At 40.4% G+C, this 10,776-nt stretch overlaps 1 non-coding gene across 1 annotated transcript; it reads right to left on the bottom strand.

Annotated features, from left to right (window-relative positions):
• Positions 1-8,489: 8,489 nt before the first annotated feature.
• Trnas-cga (transfer RNA serine (anticodon CGA)) lies at positions 8,490-8,564 on the bottom strand. Its single transcript has one exon. It is a non-coding gene; the product is annotated as a tRNA-Ser (tRNA).
• Between the last annotated feature and the right edge of the window lie 2,212 nt (positions 8,565-10,776).

Below are 10,776 nucleotides of genomic sequence, written 5' to 3'. Positions count from 1 at the left end.
GACGATCTGGATGTGTGTCCATCAGAAAGAGTAAATTTGTAATGTTGGATATCATGGACTGATATATATATATATATATATATATATATATATATATATATATATATATATATATATATATATATACATTATGACTTTTGAACACTATTAAGGTAAATACATTGTTTGTTCTCTATCGAAATCTTTCTTTTGCTAACCATGCCTATCAGTAGTTAGTGCCTTCAGTAGTTTGGATCTTTCATTTAGCTGGCAGGAGTGGCGCTCGCTGTATTGCAGTAGTTCGAGTAACGAAGATTTTGGTGAGGTAAGTGATTTGTGAAAGGTATAGGTTAATGTTAGTCAGGGCCATTCTTTTCTAGGGATTTTTGAAAGTCAGATTGCGTTGCGCTAAAAAAATATTGTGTGTCAGTTTAGTGTTGATCAGAATAGGTAAAGAGCGAAATGTTCAGTTTTGCTCAGCTGTTTGAAAATCAAATAATGTAAATAATGTAAGAGGTTTATCAGCACAGTAATTCAATCAGTTTTCTAAGGGAACATTTCACAGTTCGATTTTACACAGAGTGCGCGATGGAACTTGCCCCCCTTCTTGCGCGGTGTACCGTAGGTCTCTAGAAGAGCGTAGCGTTCCAAAGGATTGGAAAAGGGCACAGGTCATCCCCGTTTTCACGAAGGGACGTCGAACAGATGTGCAGAACTATAGACCTATATCTCTAACGTCGATTAGTTGTAGAATTTTGGAACATGTGTTATGTTCGAGTATAATGACTTTTCTGGAGACTAGAAATCTACTCTGTAGGAATCAGCATGGGTTTCGAAAAAGACGATCGTGTGAAACCCAGCTCGCGCTATTCGTCCACGAGACTCAGAGAGCCATAGACACGGGTTATCAGGTAGATTCCGTGTTTCTTGACTTCCGCAAGGCGTTTGATACAGTTCCCCACAGTCGTTTAATGAACAAAGTAAGAGCATATGGACTATTAGACCAGTTGTGTGATAGGATTGAAGAGTTCCTAGATAACAGAACGCAGCATGTCATACACAATGGAGAGAAGTCTTCCGAAGTAAAAGTGATTTCAGGTGTGCCGCAGGGGAGTGCCGTGGGACCGTTTCTATTCACAATATACATAAATGACCTTTTGGATAACATCGGAAGTTCACTGAGGCTTTTTGCGGATGATGCTGTAGTATATCGAGAGGTTGTAACAATGGAAAATTGTCCTGAAATGCAGGAGGATCTGCAACGAATTGATGCATGGTGCAGGGAATGGCAATTGAATCTCAATGTAGACAAGTGTAATGTGCTGCGAATACATAGAAAGAAAGATCCTTCATCATTTAGCTACAATATAGCAGATCAGCAACTGGAAGCAGTTAATTCCATAAATTATCTGGGAGTAGGCATTAGGAGTGATTTAAAATGGAATGATCATATAAAGTTGATCGTCGGTAAAGCAGATGCCAGACTGAGATTCATTGGAAGAATCGTAAGGAAATGCAATCCGAAAACAAAGGAAGTAGGTTACAGTACACTTGTTCGCCCACTGCTTGAATATTGCTCCCCAGTGTGGGATCCGTACCAGATAGGGTTGATAGAAGAGATAGAGAAGATCCAACGGAGAGCAGCGCGCTTCGTTACAGGATCATTTAGCAATAGCGAAAGCGGACCGAGATGACAGATAAACTCCAGTGGAAGACTCTGCAGGAGAGACGCTCAGTAGCTCGGTACGGGCTTTTGTTGAAGTTTCGAGAACATGCCTTCACCGAGGAGTCAAGCAGTATATTGCTCCCTCCTACGTATATCTCCCGAAGAGACCATGAGGATAAAATCAGAGAGATTAGAGTCCACACAGAGGCATACCGACAATCTTTCTTTCCATGAACAATACGAGACTGGAATAGAAGGGAGAACCGATAGAGGTACTCAAAGTACCCTCCGCCACACACCGTCAGGTGGCTTGCGGAGTATGGATGTAGATGTAGATGTAGACTGTGAGTGTGTGCGATCAGGTTTTTTTTCTTCTGTAGATATGTTTCCTGTAAGATGAATATGTTCTGGTGGTGATGAGTAGGGACTCATGTGGGGAGAGATTCTTGTGTTATCAAATGTCAGTACATACTAGAGCTTGGATATATTTAGTGTTACGGTATTTGTGGCGGAAGCTTAATTACCTGATTTGCAAAATATATGTGCATGATCCTCAAACCTTGAAAATATTATGAAGAAGAATCATTATAAGGTGGTGGTGAGTGTTTTAAACGATATACAGAGGGATCCAAAAAAATGTATCCACTGTTTAAAAGTCCATAACTGGCAAACTAATTGACGGAGTTGTCTCATCTTTCGTAGTGTAATAGTTTGCAGTTCCGGCAATCGCCACACAAGCGTTGTACACCCCACGATTGCTACACGCAATGAACGAGGGCGACCCAGATCGTAGAATGGAGTACTGCGAGTGGTTTACTAACATGGTGCGCAACGATGAAGAGTTTGCAGAGATTATTGTGTGGTATGATGAGGCACAGTTCAAACTCAATGGTACAGTAAATCGCCACAATTGCATCTACTGGGCCCCCGAAAATCAGAACGTCCATGTAGACAAAGCCGTGAATTTGCCAGGAGTAAATGTGTGGTGTGGGTTGTCTTACCAGGGCTTGATTGGATCATTCTTCTTTTACGTCACAGTTACCGGTCAGGTGTACCTTCAGAAGCTTCAGACATCCATTTTACCTGCCATCCGAGACTTGTATGGAGACAGAAGAGTTTACCTTCAACAATATGGTGCCCCAGCCCACTAACAAAATCGTGTTAGGGCGTATCTCGATGAAAATCTAACAGGAAGATGGATAGGCCGTAGAAGTGCTGTGAAGTATCCACCACGTTCCCCAGACCTAACTCCTCTGGACTTTTACCTGTGGGGAACACTAAAGGACGTCGTTTATCGACAAAAGCCACGCGCATTGGATGAACTTCGAAAATCCATAGTACATTCATGTGCAAATATCCAACTGAACACGCTGCAGTCAGTAGTTCGTACTGCAGTTCGGCGGCATCGTTTGTGTGTGGATGTTAATGGTGACCGTTTCAAATATATGTGATATCTTTAAGTTGGCCTTTAAGCTACACTTTCACCGAAAATGAGAGAAGTCCGTCAATTAGTTTGCAAGTTAAAGACTTTTAAACAGTGGATACATATTTTTGGACCCCTCTGTATTTCACTTTGGACAACCCTCCCTTCAACAGTGTCTTAGATTTAATTTGGAAGTGACCAGAAGTAGGTGGGCACTATACCTGCTACATTCGACACCTCGTGATGGAGCAGAGCAAGTTAAGTTCTATGATTCGCTGATTCAGCATTAGCCAATAGGAATGCAGTATTATGAGGTTTAGGTGTTTGGGCACATTGGTTCATGTAGGTGTTCACACAAACAGCAAGTAACCACTTGAGAGAGAGAGAGAGAGAGAGAGAGAGACAGGAAGCGAGTTTGGAATTCCCTGCTCAAAGGAATCCCATCACCTTATGCTTCGTTTGAGGCTACGATAACAAAGGTAGGTTCCTCAAGCAGGTAGGCATGTGTATCTACTAGGATCGGTATTGGAACACGCGGCTCCCCTCAGTGGACTGTATGGCCCCTGACAGTGGTTTCTCTGCATGCAGTGCGAACCTACAGTCAACACAGCAGCGGACTGTGCAGCCCCTAAAAGCAGTCCTCTGTGTTCTCGCAGTCAGCGTGGGGCTGTGGTGCGGAGGACGGCCAGTGAATGGCAGAGGGTACTTGTTTAATCAGACGTTACATGTTTATACATAGCTTCCAAATTATTAGTCAATCAATCACTCTGATGGACTGTTTTCAAGATTGGGACGAATTTTCTGCACTTTTTATTTATCTTAGCGGAAGGACATAAGGTATGATTATCTCTTCATTCAATTTAGAGACGTATCAGCCACCCCACACCACTTAATAGAAAATAGTGGGTCATAATTAAGTCAGTCAGTTTGATCGACAGCTGTCAAATTGCGCTCATGCTGTGGTAAGGAAAGGGAGAGGGATGAGAAGCGCTTGTGCTAGGGAACTGGGTGGAGAGGGATGAGGAAATTTCTCAAGATGGTTTATCCCCCAGTGGGTCATTAATCATAACTGTGCTAGTTTCCCCTTGCCCCACTACTAATGAGGTTGTTCACGTCATTATGCATCATCAAAAACTGTTCGCCACAATTCGTCATCATAATGAGGAGCTTAATATTATAATAAATTTCTTGTTTGCCAGGGGGCAATTTTGGTCGACTGCAGATCACGCATAATTTATGTTTTACCGAACGCGGCTGTTTTCTTTCTGTGTCAGAGTTTCGATATCACCCTTCTCCATCAGCTCCTGACGTGTTGACGTACTCAACCTGCATAAAGTCTCTTGGAGTGCTTTTCTTGACCAACTTTCGTTGGTTCAGCTCTTGGCTTATTGGTTTTTCAAGATTATGACTGACATTGCTGCCCGCGAAATCTGTTGTCCGAAAAAAATGTGAAACATGTGCATAAGTATTTTGGTTATACGTTATTGTAAGTTACTTTCATAATATAAATTTTTGTAAGTTATTTAGACATTACAAGTTAGAGGGGCGATTATTGGATTTGTCGATAAGCCAGTTCGATCCTCTGTTCACTTGGCAACATAATGAAGTGGGACATTGGGACATGGCTTCTTGCTACGTGAAGCAATACTGCAGGCGTACACAAACAAAACTAGCTCTCATATGTTCACTGAGGTAAATGATAATTTCCATGTAGTTACACTTATACATACTATGCTAATTTTGACAAAATATCGATACAGTAGCCGTGTAATATTCAATTACAACTTTAAAGTATGATTGAGAGTTAGCACTCCCGTCCGGCCTGGGGCAGTGACTTGACAAGTTGAAGTCACATTGTCTTTTGCTTGCTTTGCATTGATGTTTACAGCTTTTTTGCTTTCAGGAACTTTTGTAAATAAAAACATATCCTTGCTGACGACAATATGGCATTTCATTTTATAAAAAACAGTAGGAATAGTGCGTGTGTTGTAAAACATTAGTGAACTTAGTAAGAGTTAGTTTTGTTTCAGACTGTGGCTACCAGTGACAGAAGAGGTCTAACAGGCGACGTAATTCGTATTCAAGTAGTAAATTGTCCAGGTGATATTGATTCCCCGTCTGATGTCGTGAGGAGAGCGAAGTTGAAATGCTGCATTGCACTCTGTAGAATAATAGTGCATAACTCTTCAGGTGCGTGCTAGTATATCACAAAAATTACAGTTACTGAACTAAGTGCTAATGAGGAAGAGGCAGTCAGTGAAGAGAATGTTCAAACTGTATCTCCTCCGGTACTCGCTAGTACTTCAGTGAATATGGACGGACAATTATGCAGTTCGCGTTTTTGAAATTATCGTGGAAATTAAATATTCAGTGTAGCCAGTGCGCAGAAAGATGAAGATTGAGGAGGGGCTACTGACAGTTGTACAAGTTTATGATGAACACATGGGTGGCGTAAATAAAATTGACATGGTGAGGTCTCTATTTGAAATAGACAGAAATTTTTAAAAAAGAACTGATACAGTCTGTTTTATGCAACTGTGGAAATGACCCCTGTAAATTCATATATTTCATACTGTGACGTAAAAGGAACACTGCACTTGGTCTGCTCACATTCTGACAGCAAATGTTCAAAGAGCTGCGAAGGCCCGAAAAAGATCAAAAACTTCTCTTTCTACTCCAAGGAGAAGAAACGCGACAGTTTCGGTATCAAACGACGTACGCTTTCAGAATATAGGATCTGTCTGGCTGCCATTTCTCAGTTCAAGAGGTACATATAAACTTTGCTCATATGCAAAGTTGAAATCTAGACCCATTCAGACTGTTCAGGGGGTAATGTGTGTGTGTGTGTGTGTGTGTGTGTGTGTGTGTGTGTATTTTAATGAAAAAAAAGAACTGTTTTTATAATTATCACCAGAAGCAATAATCCTTGCTGTATGATTTCTTGGGGACTTTTCAGTCCTTTAATGCACTTCGCCTGCTTAATCCTCTTAGGAGTTACAAGTCCTCGAAACATTTTATGCATTTTAATGACTATGAAAGTTTCCCCTCTTCTTTTAATATGTGTTTGACTGTATCTAGCTAGGACTATTTAAATGGTAACGGATAACGACTGAACAAAGAATAGCATGGATGAGTCACACTGATTTCTTTTAGAGAGAATTCTCGATAAATTTTCTATAAATTTAATCAGACGAAAAGTAAAAAAAAAAAAAAAAAAAAAAAAAAAAGTCCATAAGGACCCGAAACATAGCGCCTCTTTATCAATTCCTGATACTGTCGAGGAAGGTATGTATATAAGCACATTGATATGGGTTTGATGAACATTAAAAGATAGGTCTATAACTGACTTGAATTTATTAGCATTGGATATCCGCACATATAATTCGCTTTGCCTTTTGGTGTGTCCAACACTGAATGAGACAGAATAAGTTTAAATTTGCCTTACGGCGTGACTAAATTTAATTGAATAAATAAGTACATGATTTCATGGGCATCGAATGTTGAGATGCAGTCCGATTTGTGGAACTCTCGGGATAACAGGCTTATCTAATTTCACAATTACATGTGCACTCTTATGTACTCCATCACACGAACGCATGCTTTATATGACTTTATGGGAGGAAATGTTCTAAGCACTGGAGGAGCAATCGCAACAAGCGGTTTGGCAATTGGGACTACAAAAACAGGTAAATTTCATGCAAGCAGAAACATTACGAAAAGTATTATGTAATTGGGGGTACTCCAGACTGACAACAGGTAAAAGAAGACTCATCTTATTCAACACCACGTGGTGATCATTATAGCTTGCACAGAGGGAATCATTACGGTGGGTCCTGTCCACCTATATCGCTGCACTGCAGAAAAAGACAAAAATTTGTTATACAGATATTAGGTGACTTACCGTCTGTGAGATGTGTCACACTTGAAACTACTCTCCTAGTGGCGACAGGCCACGGAAAATGCCAGATCTTGTTGTGTGTGGCAGTTTAATATGATCTACACACACTATAGTAATCTCCCCAGTTTCTATACTGCTTCATTACATATTTTACTCATTATCATCGTGAGGTAGGGAGACCCTTTCTCCTCATCTACACACGAAGCGGTCGATCGAAATGACCACTAAATAATGAATATTGATCCCAAGAGAATGTGACGTAATATCAAATATCGTGGGTGCATCTCAATAATCTATAGACTATATCGCAGACTACCCAGTATAGATGTACCTGCTGCTTACAGACAACACATGTGATGGGGGTAAACAACCGATCTTATTAATTCCATCTTAGATTACCTTCAGAAAAATATCCGATAAATTAAAACATTCTTTCCTAACGTAGGGTAATTAAAGATGAAACTTAAGAAACAGATCAGTATGAATTTTCCCTAAAGCAAGGACGGAACCCACGTCTCAGCAGTCAGCCCTGAACAAAGTGAGTGCTTCAGGCCCTCTGAAATTTACTTAAAATAACTCAATGAATGAAATTCAACGTGAATACAAGACTAAAATCGCCGATCTCATTACTCGTGATATTGTCCAGGTACTAATGACTCTTTGTGAAGTGAATGTTCACAAGTCCAGCACAGCCCCAGACATAACATCTCTCACCTTCGAAGCTCTTGAGGCATTGTGATCGCTCTTCTTCTGAGCGTTCTCCGGCTCCGCTTTCCGACGGGAATGGGGCGAAAATTCGTACTTGTTACCAATTCTGGACCGCACCATTCGTTTCTGTGAATCGCAGATTCCTCCTGCAGTTCTACAGCTACTAAGTTGGTAGCACAATCCAGCACCTTTCTCTCTTTGCCTAAGAAGGCGCCATCTTTAGATCAGTGAGATTTCCACAATTACTCAAGATCCACACCAGGAGGTGGAAAGATGAGGAAAAGGGACGGATCTGCATCATGATTAAATAAATAACATCATATTTGCATCCTCCCTTACCTGAGGCCCTAAATGTTCAGTAAAAGATGAAAGGGAACACAATTATGAGAGACACTCTGCATTACTGATTGCAGTACATTGCATTGTTACACAAATTAAACAAGATTTTAAGCGATGAAGCCTACAGTTTAAATGGAAGCGGGTCTAACTGACCTCTTCCAAATTCTGTTGGGATTTACAATTCCTCTGAACGTTTTGTGCATGGTAATGTCTTTTTATCATTTTTAAATAAAATAATTTGCTATTAATTCAATAAGAGTTCATCAAGTATTAAATTAAAAACTTTAAACGCTGATTTTATATTTTTTACAATTGCAGTAAATAAAGGGTTAAATGTAGAGAAATGTGAACTTCTTTATTTCACCAAACAAAAAAACTTCATGTCCTATGACTACAATATCAATGGTTCACAAATGTAATCAGTCAACTCACTAAAATGAATGAGGGTGAGAATCTTCCTGACACATTAAAACTGTGTGCCGGGCCGAGACTCGAACTCGGGACCTTTGCCTTTCGCGGGCAAGTGCTCTACCAACTGAGCTACCCAAGCACGACTCACGACCTGTCCTCACAGCTCCAATCCTGCCAGTACCCCGTCTCCTACCTTCTAAACTTGGTAGAGCACTTGCCTGCGGAAGGCAAAGTTCTCGAGTTCAAGTGTCGGCCCGGCACACAGTTTTAATCTGTCAGGAAGTCCCACATCAGCGCACACTCCGCTGCAGAATGAAAATCTCATTCTGGAAGGTAGGAATGTTCCGGTTTATGAAATATAATGACCATAAATAAGCCCACTCATAGGTAAGACAGACGTCAGCCATCGGTTCATTGGTAGAATACTGGTAAAATGCAGTCTGTCTACAAAGGAGACTGCTTACAGCTTACAAATCACTTTTGCATCTCAATCTTACAATATCCTTCAAGTCTGTGCAACCCATACCTATTAGGAGTAACAAGAGAAATTGAATGTATACGAAACAGGAATGTTCCGGTTTATGAAATATAATGACCATAAATAAGCTCACCCATAGGTAAGGCAGACGTCAGCCATCGGTTCATTGGTAGAATACTGGTAAAATGCAGTCTGTCTACAAAGGAGACTGCTTACAGCTTACAAATCACTTTTGCATCCCAATCTTACAGTATTCTTGAAGTCTGTGGAACCCATACCTATTAGGAATAACAAAAGAAATTGAATGTATACGAAACAGGGCGATACGAATTGTCATAGGTTTGCTTGATTCAAGGAAGATCGTAAAGCAAATGCTGAAAAACTTTAATTAGCAGACGCTTGAAGATGTTATTTGTCGTTGTCGTGGTCTTCAGTCAGAAGACTGGTTTGATGCAACTCTCCACGCTACTCTATCCTGTGCAAGTCTAAAAATGGTTCAAATGGCTCTGAGCACTGTAGGACTTAACATCTGAGGTCATCAGTCCCCTAGACGTAGAACAACTTGTACCTGACTAACCTAAGGACATCATACACATCCATGCCCGAGGCAGGATTCGAACCTGCGACCGTAGCAGCAGCGCGATTCCGGACTGAAGCGCCTAGAACCGCTCGGCCACAGCGGCCGGCGATTGTGCAAGTCTCCTCATTTCTGAATATCTGATGCAATATACATGCCTTTTAAACTTGCGTACTGTATTCATCCCTTGGTCTCACTCCTACAGCAAATTGACAGTTCCTTGATCCCTCAATTTGTCCTATGTACCGATCCCTTCTTTTAGTCAAGCTGTGGCATAAATTTCATTACTCCCAGTTCGATTAAGTACATCGTTACGGCTGCCATTTACCCATCTAATCTTCTACTGCACCACCTTTCAAAAGGTTCTGTTCTCTTGTCTGAAATGTTTATCTTCCACGTTTCATTTCTGTAAAAATATGAACTCCCGATGAATACCTTCAGAAAATAAATCTTAACACTTAAATTTATATTAGTCACTAACAAATTGTTCTTTTCCAGAAATGGTTTTCTTGCTACAGCCTGTCAGAATTTTATATCCTTTCCACTTCAGACATCATCAGTTATTTTACCTCCCAAATAGTTAAACTTATCTACTCCGTTTACCGTCTCGTTCCCTAATCTGCTTCCCTTAGAATCGTCTAATTTATTTCGACTAAATTCCATTACCCTTGTTTTACTTTGGTTGATATCAATTTATAACCTCTTTTCAACGTACTGTCCATTCCGTTGAACTACTCTTCCAAGTCCTTTTCCATCTCTGACACAATTACAATATCATTGGCAAGCCGCAAGGTTTTTATTTCTTCTGCTTGAACTTTAATTCTCTTTCCAAGATTCTCCTTAGTTTCCTTCACCGCTTGCTCAGTATACAAATTGAATAACATTGGGGATAAGCTATAACCCTGTGTCACTGCCTTTTCAATTTCTGTTTCCCTTTCATGTCCTCCGACTGTTATAATTGCAGTCTAGTCTCTATACAAAAATGTCTACAAATGACTTTTCGCCTCCGGTATTTGATCCCGGTTACACCCAAAACTTCAAAGAGTGTAGTCTAGTCAACACAGTGAACAGCTTTCTCTGGATCTTCAAATGCTATAAATGTGGGTTTGTCTTTGCTCACCCTGTTTTCTAAGATAAGTCGAAGGATCAGTATAGTCTCAAGTGTTTCTATATTTCTCTGGAGCCCAATCTGATCTTCCACGAGGCCGGTTTTTACCAGATTTCCAAACGTCTGTAAATAATTCTGGTCATTATTTTGCAACTATATTTATTAAACTGATGCTTTGGTAATACCGAT

Source organism: Schistocerca serialis, chromosome 1 (assembly GCF_023864345.2).
Source record: "Schistocerca serialis cubense isolate TAMUIC-IGC-003099 chromosome 1, iqSchSeri2.2, whole genome shotgun sequence".
NCBI classification, from domain to species: Eukaryota; Metazoa; Arthropoda; class Insecta; order Orthoptera; family Acrididae; genus Schistocerca; species Schistocerca serialis.
The sequence above is the reverse complement of the archived record's forward strand: the minus strand, read 5'-3'. Positions and strand labels throughout refer to the sequence as shown.